This window comes from Homarus americanus, unplaced genomic scaffold (assembly GCF_018991925.1).
Source record: "Homarus americanus isolate GMGI-L3 unplaced genomic scaffold, GMGI_Hamer_2.0 scaffold51859, whole genome shotgun sequence".
Taxonomy (NCBI): Eukaryota; Metazoa; Arthropoda; class Malacostraca; order Decapoda; family Nephropidae; genus Homarus; species Homarus americanus.
Genome location: NW_024711292.1, coordinates 1,927,542 through 1,940,691, shown reverse-complemented (window position 1 = coordinate 1,940,691; position 13,150 = coordinate 1,927,542).

The following is a 13,150-nucleotide window of genomic DNA, read 5'->3' as shown; positions in this document are numbered from 1 at the left end:
GATTTATAAAAAGAAATGATATCTTGTCTCACCTGTGTCTTAATCAGTGTAGGTTGATGATAAACTTACCTGTAGTTGTGTATGTGTTGGTGTATCAGTTTATCCTTCATCTTATCGAGAATAGAGTTAAAGGTTGAGAGTTACTAGTTGAATTAATTATCCAACACTGATGTGATATTTGTTTCAACGTCGTGAGTTTGATGTATTATTTTACAGTCTTTTCAACTTCTTACTGTCATCAACTCAACAGCTTTAAAATACCTTCATTATCTACGTCTTTAACCCACATAGAAACAGGTGCTTACATAACACTATACAATTTTGTTATAATTTTCGTGTAAGTTAGAAATTTTGCGTTGATTTACGTAACGTTATGTAAACATGATATATACAACGGTAATTACACTCCATGCATAATAAGATACCGACACATGTAATTACTCGTAATGTATGTATCAACAGTATATACATGTATCATAGTCAGATTCATAGATTTCTTGTGATGATTTTAATATTACTGGAACTATAGTCAGGTCATTGCTATGCACGTCACTCTTACCAAAACACTGTATTCAAATCAGTAGTTGTATCTCTCCACTATATTGTTCTCGCCGCTGTCGTCTCCTTCTCGATGCTTCAAGCTATAGCGGCCGTCACCACACCACACCACACCACACCACCACCGTCTCACCTTTTCTGCAATAACTCACAATAGTATTTGACCGTAATATCTTAACCACACATCGGGGTAAAATAAAGTGAAAATTAAGTTAACATTACAGGATAGAATCTAAGTTGTTGTTTGGAAATGAAAGTTGTTGGTTAGATTGTGAGTTGTGGTTGTAGAAGTATTTATCTATATCTTAGCGTTGATAAAATGTCGTATTTCGTAGTTCTTGTATCAACGCCGTTCATTCCTTGTATTAACGTGTGTGGGAGGGTGTGAGGGAGGGATAAGGTATGGGAGGAGGTGTAGGGTATTGGGGAGTGTGGGTAGGGAGTGGGGGTGTGTGTGGGGAGTGTGGGTAGGGTATGGGGGGGGAGGGGTAGGGTCTTAGGAAGTGTGGGTAGGGTATGGAGGAGAGTTGGGGAGTGTGGGTAGAGAGTGGGGGGTATGTGATGGGTGGGAGGGTGGGGGATGTGGGGGGAAATGGGAGCTGTGGGGAGGAGTGGTTGGGGGGGGGGGAGTGAGGCTCTTCAAGAAAGTGGTAATTGGAGAAGATAACTTTTCACCCTCTTCCATATGAAACAATTCAGTGGGTGGAAGACACTGCCGATGAGGCGAGGAAGAAATTAGAAACTTTTTAATGAGCTCGGAAGCTTCATAAGGTGATTCGAATGCTGAGAAAACTTCAGCAGAGGAGAGAAAACTTTAATTACCTACCCAGGGAGAGTTACCACCGACGGGGGTAGTGGTAGTGGGGTGTACTGAGTTGGTGAGAATGTGAAAGAGATAAACAAGGAAATAGATAGATAGATAAGTTGAGAGAGAGAGAGAGAGATCAAAACATATAGGAAGAGATAAATGAATAGACACAGATAACCGAAAAAAGCGAATCAAAGGGATAGATAGAGCGAGAGACAGATAGAGAGAGAAAAACGGATAAGAAGACACAGAAACACCTTCAAACAATCCCAAATAAGGTGATTCAAGTACCTAGAACACAAGAGAGACACAAATAGTCGTTCTCTCTCTCGTAACACTTCAGCCGGGTTACTGATCGGTCGTTTAGTACACCACGACCCGATGACGACAACTCTTACTCGTCGTGAACCTCTGTCGGGGAGTACATGGTGTTGAGGCCCGAGGGAGGGAAGATCATGTTGAGGATGAAAAATATACAATTAAATTAAAAGATGACTATTGTTACGACCGTGTCGTATTTTTCTATTTTTTTTATAAATAACATGCTTCCATGTTGCTCCATATTATTCCTGTAATGATGTGTTATATTTACTATTATATAATCTAGTCACCTTACCCTGTGCTGTTAAGGTTTTAACTGTTATTATTTGTTCAAGCCCATCTTATTTCTTCATTTAGTATTGTAACAAGCATTCTTTGTTCTCTAACGACCATCTACATCGTTAAACGACCCACCGGCGGGTCGCACAGGCGGGAAAAGGCCATATATATAGTAGTCCACCAACTGACGGAAGGTAGTTCAGTCCTCTTGTCATACAGTTCACATCCTTTGAGTGACACTCGTCACCTGTTACTTGTACTTAATTTATTTGTGTTGTTCCTGTCGCCACCAATGTGGTATATCTATGTGAGTACCTATTTATGTCTCTATTTATGTCCATCAGTATTTGCTTAGTTACATTTAAGTAATTCAGTGTTGTTTCGCGTTAGTTAATTTCAGTGTTAGTTTTATATGTTTATGCAGTGTTAACGTAATCCAATGCTTTATTTTTATTCTTTTGATGTTTCGATGTTTAGTATCATTTGTGTCTTAAAAGTTTCGATGGTGAATCAATTTGTTGTGACAGCCTACGAGGCTCTTTATTGTGTTAATATTTAATTAATTAAATTCTTAAAGGTTTACTTTATTTATTTTTATTCCCTTTTAATTTACTTCACTTTTTTTGTTTGGTTACGCCTAGAACCTGGATATTTAAGTAAATTAAGAGACGGCGTAACACTATTCAGGGAGAAGGAGAGTGAAGTTAAGTTATTCCTTTTTTGAAGTTTAAGTAGGAAATGGTTGATGGTTTAACCCCTTGAGGATAATGGTGATGGTTTAACTCCTTGAGGATAATGACATAATATTTTAAGGATGATGGTTTAACCCTGTAGGATAATGATATATTATTCTAAGGATGATAGTTTAACCCTTTGAGGATAATGATATAATATTTTAAGGCTGATGGATTAATTTCTCGAGGATGATGGTTTAACGTGACGATGGCTTAGACCCCTTAGAAATCATAGCTCAGGGAAGTTGATATTAAAAAAAAAAATTACCCTGAAAATCTATATAAAGAGCTACACAAATTTCATCTACACTGAAGACCGGAGTTTACTGTTTCGAAGATGAAGTCAAAGAAAAAAGTGTCCAAAAGGCTATAAGGTGAATTGATATTACGGTCTCCTGCTTTGAAGGTGAAAACAATAACTCTATAATATTCCTGGCTAATGGGAGTCAACATCAACCATTTCATGTTTCCAAATTCTACAGACATTTACCAGGGTTCGTGGCTATAGGGAGTGATGTCAACTTTTCCCGTAATTTGAAGATGTGAAAAGATTATTATTGTGTATTTCATAAGACTGTAACGAAGACGGTGATATTTCAGAGTTTCTAGATTACAAGTTACAGAATCTAATACGTTGATGCCTTGAGACACTGAGTATTGTATTTCCTTACTATAAAGATTCACATGGATGTTTCATTATTTTATGTCCTAAGAGAATGAAGACTTACTATCGACCTCCTGTGTGACTCACCTGTGGAGGCCAACAACCTCAGAGGTAGAATAGATGAGAGAGAGAGAGATAACACTGAGAGACACAAGGACCCGAGCCTCCAGGTAGAGAGAGAGAGAGAGCCGAGGGTGCCTGCAGTAACTTATCAGAAAATTTCCCCAATGACAATTTTACATAGAATCTTTAGAGCCTTATACAATCATTGTTTGTTGGTGAGGGTAGTGGGGGTGGAGCGTGGCCGAAGTCTTAGAACTGTCCTGGCTTTTAACACCGACAGATACTTTTTGTTCGTATATTTTCATTCACAAAGAAATTTAGTCAGCAGACATCATTTTGATTCATCTTTCCATAAAAAAGATCAACACCTTTTGAGTAATTTTTTTAGGGGTCCATCATCTCTTTTGGCTGCCCAGGAGTTGTTCACTGAGGGCCCACAGGTTTGTCAAATTAGTCATAAAAACGGTCTTTACACAACGAGGGAAAAAAGTAGTCTCCTCTTTTAATTACAAGTTTAATTTCTGGGGCTTCGTATTGAAAATGGCCAATGGTCAAATATATATGATTTTATCACCTGGTTAAAAATGCATATGACGTACTCTGGCAGTGATCACGTATTTATCATTGTTGTGGTGGTGAGAGATTCTTCAACCTGTTGCCTACCACCTCCCTCCTCCCCCCCGCCCCACTATTATTTTATCATTCCTAACCAATTGTTATTTTCTTATCATTTTATTATTGTTTAATTTGCTTCTCAATTGAATATTTTCCATTGGTGACAAAAATGGGAGAGTCATTGCTTGAACTTAATTCTTTGTTGTTTGCAGGTTCATCATCACAAGAATTGTTTGACTCGTTTTATGGTAGTTTTCAAAGTTTAGACAATATATTGTTTTCTAAGCGTTATGTACTTTTACCATCGTGTGAGTGGACCCCCACCCCCAAAAAATAACTTCAATTCTTCTGTCAGTTTTTCTAATCTTACTTTCATCTCTCTGACTTCATTTCTGACTGTCAAATTACTGTCACTCTCAAATCTGCCTTTGAACTTAAGTTTTGCTTCCTTTGACTTTTGACTTTTGACATAGAATTTAATCCCGCATTTGATTTTGATTTACAAATGGCGTTTGACTCTGTCTGTTACTAGGATTCTGACGAGTATCTTAGTTGTACTGTATAGCTGACCACCTCTGACTCGGTGTATGTTTACTGTCATTCCACATCTGACGTCTTGTGAAACTTCAGTCTTCAGCCTTAAGCAACCCCTAAGATGGGAGTTTCAACCTTAAATTACTCCGAAGATGGAAGTTTCATCCACCGACAACCGCCAAGATGGAACTTTCTTCTACCGACAACCTCCAAGAAGGAACTTTCATCCACTGACAACCTCCAAGAAGGAACCTTCATCCACCAACAACCTCCAAGATGGAACTTTCATCCACCGACAACTTCCAAGATGAAACTTTCATCCACCGACAACCTCCAAGAAGGAGCTTTCACCACCAAGAACCTCCAAGAAGGAACTTTCATCCACCAAGAACCTCCAAGAAGGAACTTTCATCCACCAAGAACCTCCAAGAAGGAACTTTCATCCACCGACAACCTCCAAGATGGAACTTTCATCCACCAAGAACCTCCAAGAAGGAACTTTCATCCACCGACAACCTCCAAGATGGAACTTTCATCCATCAAGAACCTCCAAGAAGGAACTTTCACCACCAAGAACCTCCAAGAAGGAACTTTCATCCACTAACAACCTCCAAGATGGAACTTTCATCCACCAACAACCTCCAAGAAGGAACTTTCATCCCCCAACAACCTCCAAGATGGAACTTTCATCCACCAACAACCTCCAAGAAGGAACTTTGAAAATGACGTCTAAAATATATATTGTATTATATTTTCTATACCCACTTGAGACTTCTATGTTGATCCATGGGAAAATATTATCATAAAAGGAAAAGAAAAAAAGGTATTTCTTACTAATTTACGTCGTTAATGGTCGTTATTGGTCGTTAATGGTCGTTAATGGTCGTTAATGGTCGTTAAGGGTCGTTAATGAACAAATCTATTCTAAATACATTCTTATTTTGTTCTATTTTGTTATCTTAATAAATTTACGTCGTTAATGAACATCAATAAGTGTAAACAACGAGATGAACAAAGACTTTCTTGTAAATAAATGACCCTTTTGCTGCTGCTCCCTGAAACGTCATTATCAGTCAAGTCAGTCTTACCTGGTAGTGCTTATCCTTGCTTTTGTGAACACTGAACACTGACAGTCTTAGGAATAAATGGAATTTTTTTATTTCTTATGACTTATGGGTAAATAGGGTTCTTTTCTTATGATTAATGGGTAAATTGGTTTCTTCTCTTATAATTAATGGGTTTTCTATCATATAAATAGGTCTCTAACCTCATGAATAAGTTTTTCTCTAATAAGTAAATAATTTCTTTTCTTATAAATGGGTCTCTAATCTTACAAATGGGTTTCCAATTTCACAAATGAGGTTTTCTCTTACATAAAAATGGGTTTTCTTTCCTTATTGATGGTGTCTGTCTGCCATGTGATTCTTCATAAATATTTCCCTCATAAATTAATGGGTTTTCTCCTCATAAATCCCATTGGTTTATCTGTTGTAAATCAAATAAATTCCTTCCTCATAAATTAAATAGTTTTTCCTCATAAATCAATGTGTATGTCGCCTCATAAATTAATGGGTATGTTGCCTCTTAAACTAATTGGTGTGTCGCCTCATAAACTAATGGGCGTGTTGCCTCATAAACTAATTGGTGTGTCGCCTCATAAACTAATGGGTATGTCGCCTCATAAATTAATGGGTGTGTTGGCGTGCGTGGCGTGTGTGGTGTTGTAGATTATGGAGGCGAGATGACGAAGACAGATCCGCCTCCCCTTCACCACTTGGCAATCGATGAAGAAACAAAGGGAAGTTCCCCCTTCTACCCCTTCCTCTCCAGGCCCTGAGCGAGGGGAGAGAGAGAGAGAGAGAGTCAAGTCCATATGTTACCCACGTATAAATGACTTCAGGATGCAGTTTTAAGACACTATGTTGTTCCTGAGACCCATTACTACTACTACTACTACTACTACTACTACTTTTTTTTTTTTTTTTTAACGTGGCCTCCAGCCTCCCCCAATAGCCACACCTTCGCCACCATTTATTTACCTTAATATTAACTATCCTAATACATAAGCAACTATCCTATCTGTGTTAAATTAGTTGAGCCGCAGATCGATGCGGCATTCGGTGACTGTAGCCTCATAGTCGATATCTGCAGCAGTTGACGGAGTAGGGGCAGAAGCTCTCGTTCCCCTGAGGCAGAGCAAAGCCGACCGAAGGAGAGAGAAGGACAGTCGACATCTCATCCAGGCTGTGACATAACTTCTGGGCTGCTGCTTCTGTTCGGAGATCAGCTCCGCGAGTCTGGCGTAGAAACATCTTGCGCTTGGGCCCATCCCACCAGAGGTTGTGAACACTAGCGGAGTGAAGCTGCCTTGATCGACATTTTGAATTCTCTCCCCATATGCCCTTCTCTTGTCGTTCTCGTTCCTCCTATGTGCAGCATCGAGAGCTAGGTTACGGTGACAAACGGCCATGGGATCAAAAATCCTGATGTCGAAGAAGGCTCGCTGTCCCCGCGTCCAGAATCCTCGAGCACTGACGTCCACACGGGCTTCGTTAGATGTGTTTGAAGTCCTGTGTTGGAGGATCTCGCCATCCAGTGGAAGGAGGGTCGGTTCTACCATGACGTCCCGGCAGGTTTCCTTCAACATATTTGCTGTGAGATCCCTTACCTCGTCATGCCTCATGCATATGAAGCCCCCCTTCTTGCAAACCATGGCGTGATCGCCATCATAGGAATAGCCACACACGCATTGGGAGGGCAAACCATCTACTGGCCAACCGTACCTTAGAGCAATGGCATCTGTAAATTCTTGTTTGTTAAGGCTGAAACCATTTGCCCTTATCGGTAACGTAGTTAACCAGTTCGAGGCGCCCACCTCCTGCGCTATAGCTACTTTTTTTGTCAATTTTCTGGAACCTGCAGCAATAGTTGCTGCAACATGTCATTTTGGCAGTGCTGCCGATCTGTTGTAATGGATCTACGGATCTTATTAACTTCGCTGGTGTCCACTTCCCCTGTTGCATTCTGGGCTATTATGTGGTCAGTGAGGGCTGCCGTGAGCTTAAGTGAATTTTGATGTTCAGAGTCAGCAATCTCCTCTGGATTAGTTAGTCCCATCCCTCCCAGTCTTGGTGGAAGTGCAAGAAGTGTTCTTTCTACTGGGGTTAAGTCGTGGTGTTTCACTAGTTTGGGAATGAACTTGACACTGATTGCTTCTTCCAAAGGGTGGAGGAGGGGTCGGATCTCAGGGATGGTACGCATCAGGTAGTTCCAACGATGCTTGACTCCATGTGTGAATGCTGCAAAGGCCGCATGTGGCTCTGTGTTAGCAATCTCCGATAGAGCATGGATTTCGCTAACCCACTCGTTCACCTTTCCCCCTACGTACTGGGTCTTGAAGTCCGTAGTGCCAATTACTGCGCCTAGATGTCTTTGGCCGTCCTTAGTTATTTTGACCTCACTTTCGCCGAAAACCTCCACAGCCCGTTCATAATGATCTGGCTTCACGATGAGGAAGGATTTGCTGGCGTTTGGGTGGTACCCTATTTGTGGACCTCGCGATGTTACCAGGTCCCACCACTTTTTGATGTCCTCCACTTTTCCTGCTCCTGTGAGGTCATCAGCATATGCCACTTGTTTGACCCCAGTTGTTTCATACTTTATTTCTTGTTGGAGCACTGATAGGCCTATTGCATACATTGCCATTGCAACGGGGTCTCCCTGTGTTGTTCCCTCGGTCGACTGTAGGATGGTATCACCTCGTAGAGCCTTGTTGTTTACTACGTAGAGGTCTGAAGGATTCCTATACGAATTTTCAACATACATCGCAAAGCTAGGACACTTGATCTTGATGTTGTGCAGTGCCGCCTTGCGGTTAAGTATGTTGAATGCGTTTGAAGCAACTACTACTACTACTACTACAACTACTACTACTACAACTACTACTACTACCTCTACATCACCATCACATGACAGCCACACAACATGATAAAGACAGTCATACTACTACTACTCTCCACAAGACTGTAAACTATACCTTGCTGAGTATCAACCAATAACATCGTAGTGTGTAAAATGTTGATACCGTAGCTGAATGTAACCTTGTGATGATTTGATGTTTGAGAGTCTTCAATATATACTGTGGGTTTAAACTAGCTTTTCTATGGAGTGTGTTTGTTTTGTACTGATTTCTGGGTCAATATAAGTTGTAACCAAACGACAGTATGAAACACAGATAATCCGTCATTAACCGGTTTAGTTCAAGTTCTAGAGTAGTCAAGATATTATATTAACGTGTTATGGTTGTGATGGGTCTAAGGGTACATAGGTGAAATGCATGTGGTAGCTTAGTGTTGTGAAGAGCTTAAAATATGACTTGAAATGTAGAAACAAGAGTAGTTCATTGTTTGTGCCACAGTGGTACAGTGTGGTAAGATGTGGCACAGTGGGATAAGATGTGGCACAGTGGGGTAAGGTGTGGCACAGTGGGGTATGGTGTGGCACAGTGGGGTAAGGTGTGGCACAGTGGGGTAAGGTGTGGCACAGTGGGGTATGGTGTGGCACAGTGGGGTATGGTGTGGCACAGTGGGGTATGGTGTGGCACAGTGGGGTATGGTGTGGCACAGTGGGGTAAGGTGTGGCATAGTGGGGTAAGGTGTGGCACAGTGGGGTAAGATGTGGCACAGAGGGGGAAAGGTGTGACACAGTGTGATGCCGGGTATCTCACTTATTACCATCACCAGCGATAAAAAAAAATTCACAATAAATCCGTTCATTTTTAACCGGACAAATATTATTAAAAGGTTTATTTCTTTCAAGATTAATGAAAGAGTAAAATTTTATTGTTTATTCCTAAATATTTAAAAAATGAACAGATATTATTAGCTTTTATTTTAGTCATAACTCTCCACACGTGAACACAAGATTTTGTAAACATAATCAACCGAGTACTTTATTACAGTTCCGTGATAACACAGTATAAAAGTACAGTACGTTACATGACTCACGGACCGTCCTTGATTCTCCGTGGCTATGTCGACCGCCTCATCACACAGTCACGTTACGGACTGTATGTAAACAAACACGAGGCATAAATTAACAACTACGCACCACTACAGATAAATTAACATAACTACGCACCACTACAGATAAATTAACATAACTACGCACCACTACAGATAAACTAAATGACATAATTTCATAACGTGATTGAAAATACCATACAGTACCATCATATAACACTACCATACTATACTACCATACATTACTATCATAATACACACTACCATACAATACTTACCATATACACTTCCATACAACACTTACCATACAATACGCCAATACAACACTTACCATACAATACTCCAATACAACACTTACCATATTATACCATCATACGACACTACTATATATTACCATACATCACCATACAATACTACCACACCACTATCATATCACTCAATATTCACCTAACCATAGACCAGATCTTAACCAAAATAGACTCACCAAGTGGAAGTACCTAGAAACACTTTATGGTGTTATACTACTGATATATCAACAGGTTCTGAGTATACTGAGTATGATTCATGTTAGTATAAGTATTTACCTAACAAAAGCCTTATATTTATCTATCATAAAAAGCAACTCGCGTTCCAGCATACATACATACATACATACATACATACATACATACATACATACATACATACATACATACATACATACATGAGGTGATAGATTGAATAGATAGGTGTGCGTGTATCTGGTCGTAGGAGAGGGAGAGGGAAGGGGGGGAGGGAGAGGGAAGTAGGGGAGGGGAGAGGGAGGGGAGGGGAGAGGAAAACGGTAGGGGGTCTTAGTCGATTGGTATGCAAATATGACGTCTTAGTTAATGGTGAAGAGGAGGGGAGGTCTTAGATTGAGAAAATTAATATACATATAACCGGTCTTAAGTCTTCATGTATCCGGGTCTTAACCTCCTTTAAGACCCGGAAGATATACATAATAATCGGTCTTTAATCGTCAGTAGAAAACTATGCGTATAAGCGGTCTCCAACGGTCTGTATAAGGTATTCATGTAATCCGGTAATATAAGTTATGTATACAACAGGTCTGAGAGAGAGTCAAGTTTGTATACATGATTTTATGGGTTAGTGGAATGAAAGACATAGCTTACAGTAGGAGTTTTGGGGGTGTGGGGAATGTATGTATATAATCGGTGGAGAATGCTAAAGATACGGTAAAACTAAGAGTAAAATAAAGGAAATACAAAGAACTGGCAATAATGAGAGAAATATTGAAGATTTATACCGAGAAAAATGTAAAAAAATGACCATGTAAATAGAGAGAAATAAATATATTGATATTAATGTGTATAGTGAATAGTGAAGATAGCCAGAAAACATAGAGTGGTGGGCGGTGGTATCCAACCCTCAGACCTGAAGAGAGATATTTTTATTGAATATTGATAAGTTTTAAGTGTTAGTAGAGAAGCATGTGTATAACAAGTATAGCAAGTATGGCATGTAACATATTTTTTAGGGGAGAAATGGTCGTAGTTATGCGTACTGTATATCAGGTCATATAAGGTCAATAGAATGTATACGAGTTCGATTGGGTCAATAAAACATGTGCATAGAGCAATACACTATACACACACACACACACACACACACACACACACACACACACACACACACACACACACACACACACACGAGGTTGTATAGGGTCAATATCATCCCTAAGTATGTCAGGTGAACATCATACAATACAGGTACAAAACAGGTCTTACGTGATCAGTAAAAAAAAAAATATATACTTGTATTTATATAAACAACATCAAGAGGTCAACAGGTATAACACAGGTAAATTATCTTCCCTTCTGAGTCATTACAATTATTCTTCATTGTTGGTTTTAAATCATTCATACTAACCTCCCCCCCCTCCCCCCAGCCTTCTGAGTGTAATTTTTGTTTAAATAGCCCGACCAGTGAAGAACTCGTTCCCTGACTATTCTTCAATACGTCACGAGCCATTCAGAAGCCAAGTATGAATGAGCGTACGTCGACATATACAATGGTAATGTTTTGTTTATATTTACCCTAGGAGAATTATTCTAATCCAGAGATAATGAAGGTAATTTTGGTCTTGAATAGAAAACGGGCGGCTGGAGAGAGTGACGGAGGGGATACTAAGCTAAATTAACCACATATATATTCTTAATCCCCACGACCTGTAATTTAGCATTGGTTCCTAAAGGGTTGGGATTGATATATAGCTTTGAGGGGGAGGGGAGGGATATATTTCCTCTTCTTCTCCAGTTCTATAATCTAGTTCGGACAACACCAGTTCTATAGTTCAGTTGACAATTACACATGGGGACTCGGCAGCAAGGAGGTCGATGGTCGTTATCCCCCTCTCCCCCTCTCCTTTCCTCTCCCCCTCTCCTTCCCTCTCCCCCTCTCGACCGATTATCTGGACATAAGCGTGTGAACTAGCAATTATTATTATGATTATTTAGTGCATGGGAGTGGCGTGGTTAACGGTGCTACTGTCAACAGAACAACGGTATATGACTACTGTTAATGGGTGTTGTGTTGGTGGTGGTGGTGATGGTAGTGTTGACGATGATGGGGTGTTGGTGATGATGGTGGGAGCGGTGTCGATGGTGGGGTGTTGGTGGTGATGATGTTGGTGGTGGTAGTGGTGATGAGGACGTTAGTAGGGCCGTGGTTACTGAGTTGGTTGTCCTCATAACATTAACGATGTCTGTGTTAGTCCGGAGATAACAAAAGAAAGCCTGTATGACGTTATAACTTTTGAAACACCATGATGGAACTTAGTGGATATTTATTTAAAGTTTTTGGATGGGTCTGTTTGAGGTGTCAGTGACCTTGTATGACCCTATAACCCTGTATGACCTCGTGACCTTGTATGACCCTAGTGTGACCCTATAACCCTGTATAACCTTACTCGTGCCAGTGCCAATTTAGCCGGCGGGGTGGACATCGAATACCGGGTGAAGGATCTTTTTAAATAAGACGACTCCGGGCAAGAACAAGGGTGTCGGCAGCTTCCATTACTGAACTTCAGTATGCAGACGACCTCACCATTGTCGCTCACACTGAATGCGACCTACAGTAGATCCTGAATACCTACGCAGATGCGTAAGCACACTTTGGCCTTGAGGTGATGTACATAATACCCAGATTCTCTTTCAGCCTGCCCCTGGTTCAGCCACACCTCCACCATCTATCCAGCTCAACGGTACTACCCTTCTATAATGTTACCCACTTCCAGTATCTCGGCTCCCACCTGTTCACCACCGCAGACATCGATGAAGAGAATCAACATCTGATCAGATGTGCATCTCAAGTCTTTGGCAGACTTCGTACCCGTGTCTTCAGCTGTAGGGAGCTGAAATTATCCACAAAGTAGCACGTATATCGAGTAGTGGTCCTCCCCACCCTGCTATATGGCAGTGAGACATGGGTCACATACAGGAGGCACCTCAAGGCACTTGAAAATTTTCACTAACGTAGTCTTCGTTCCATCCTCCGAGTTCGCTGGGAA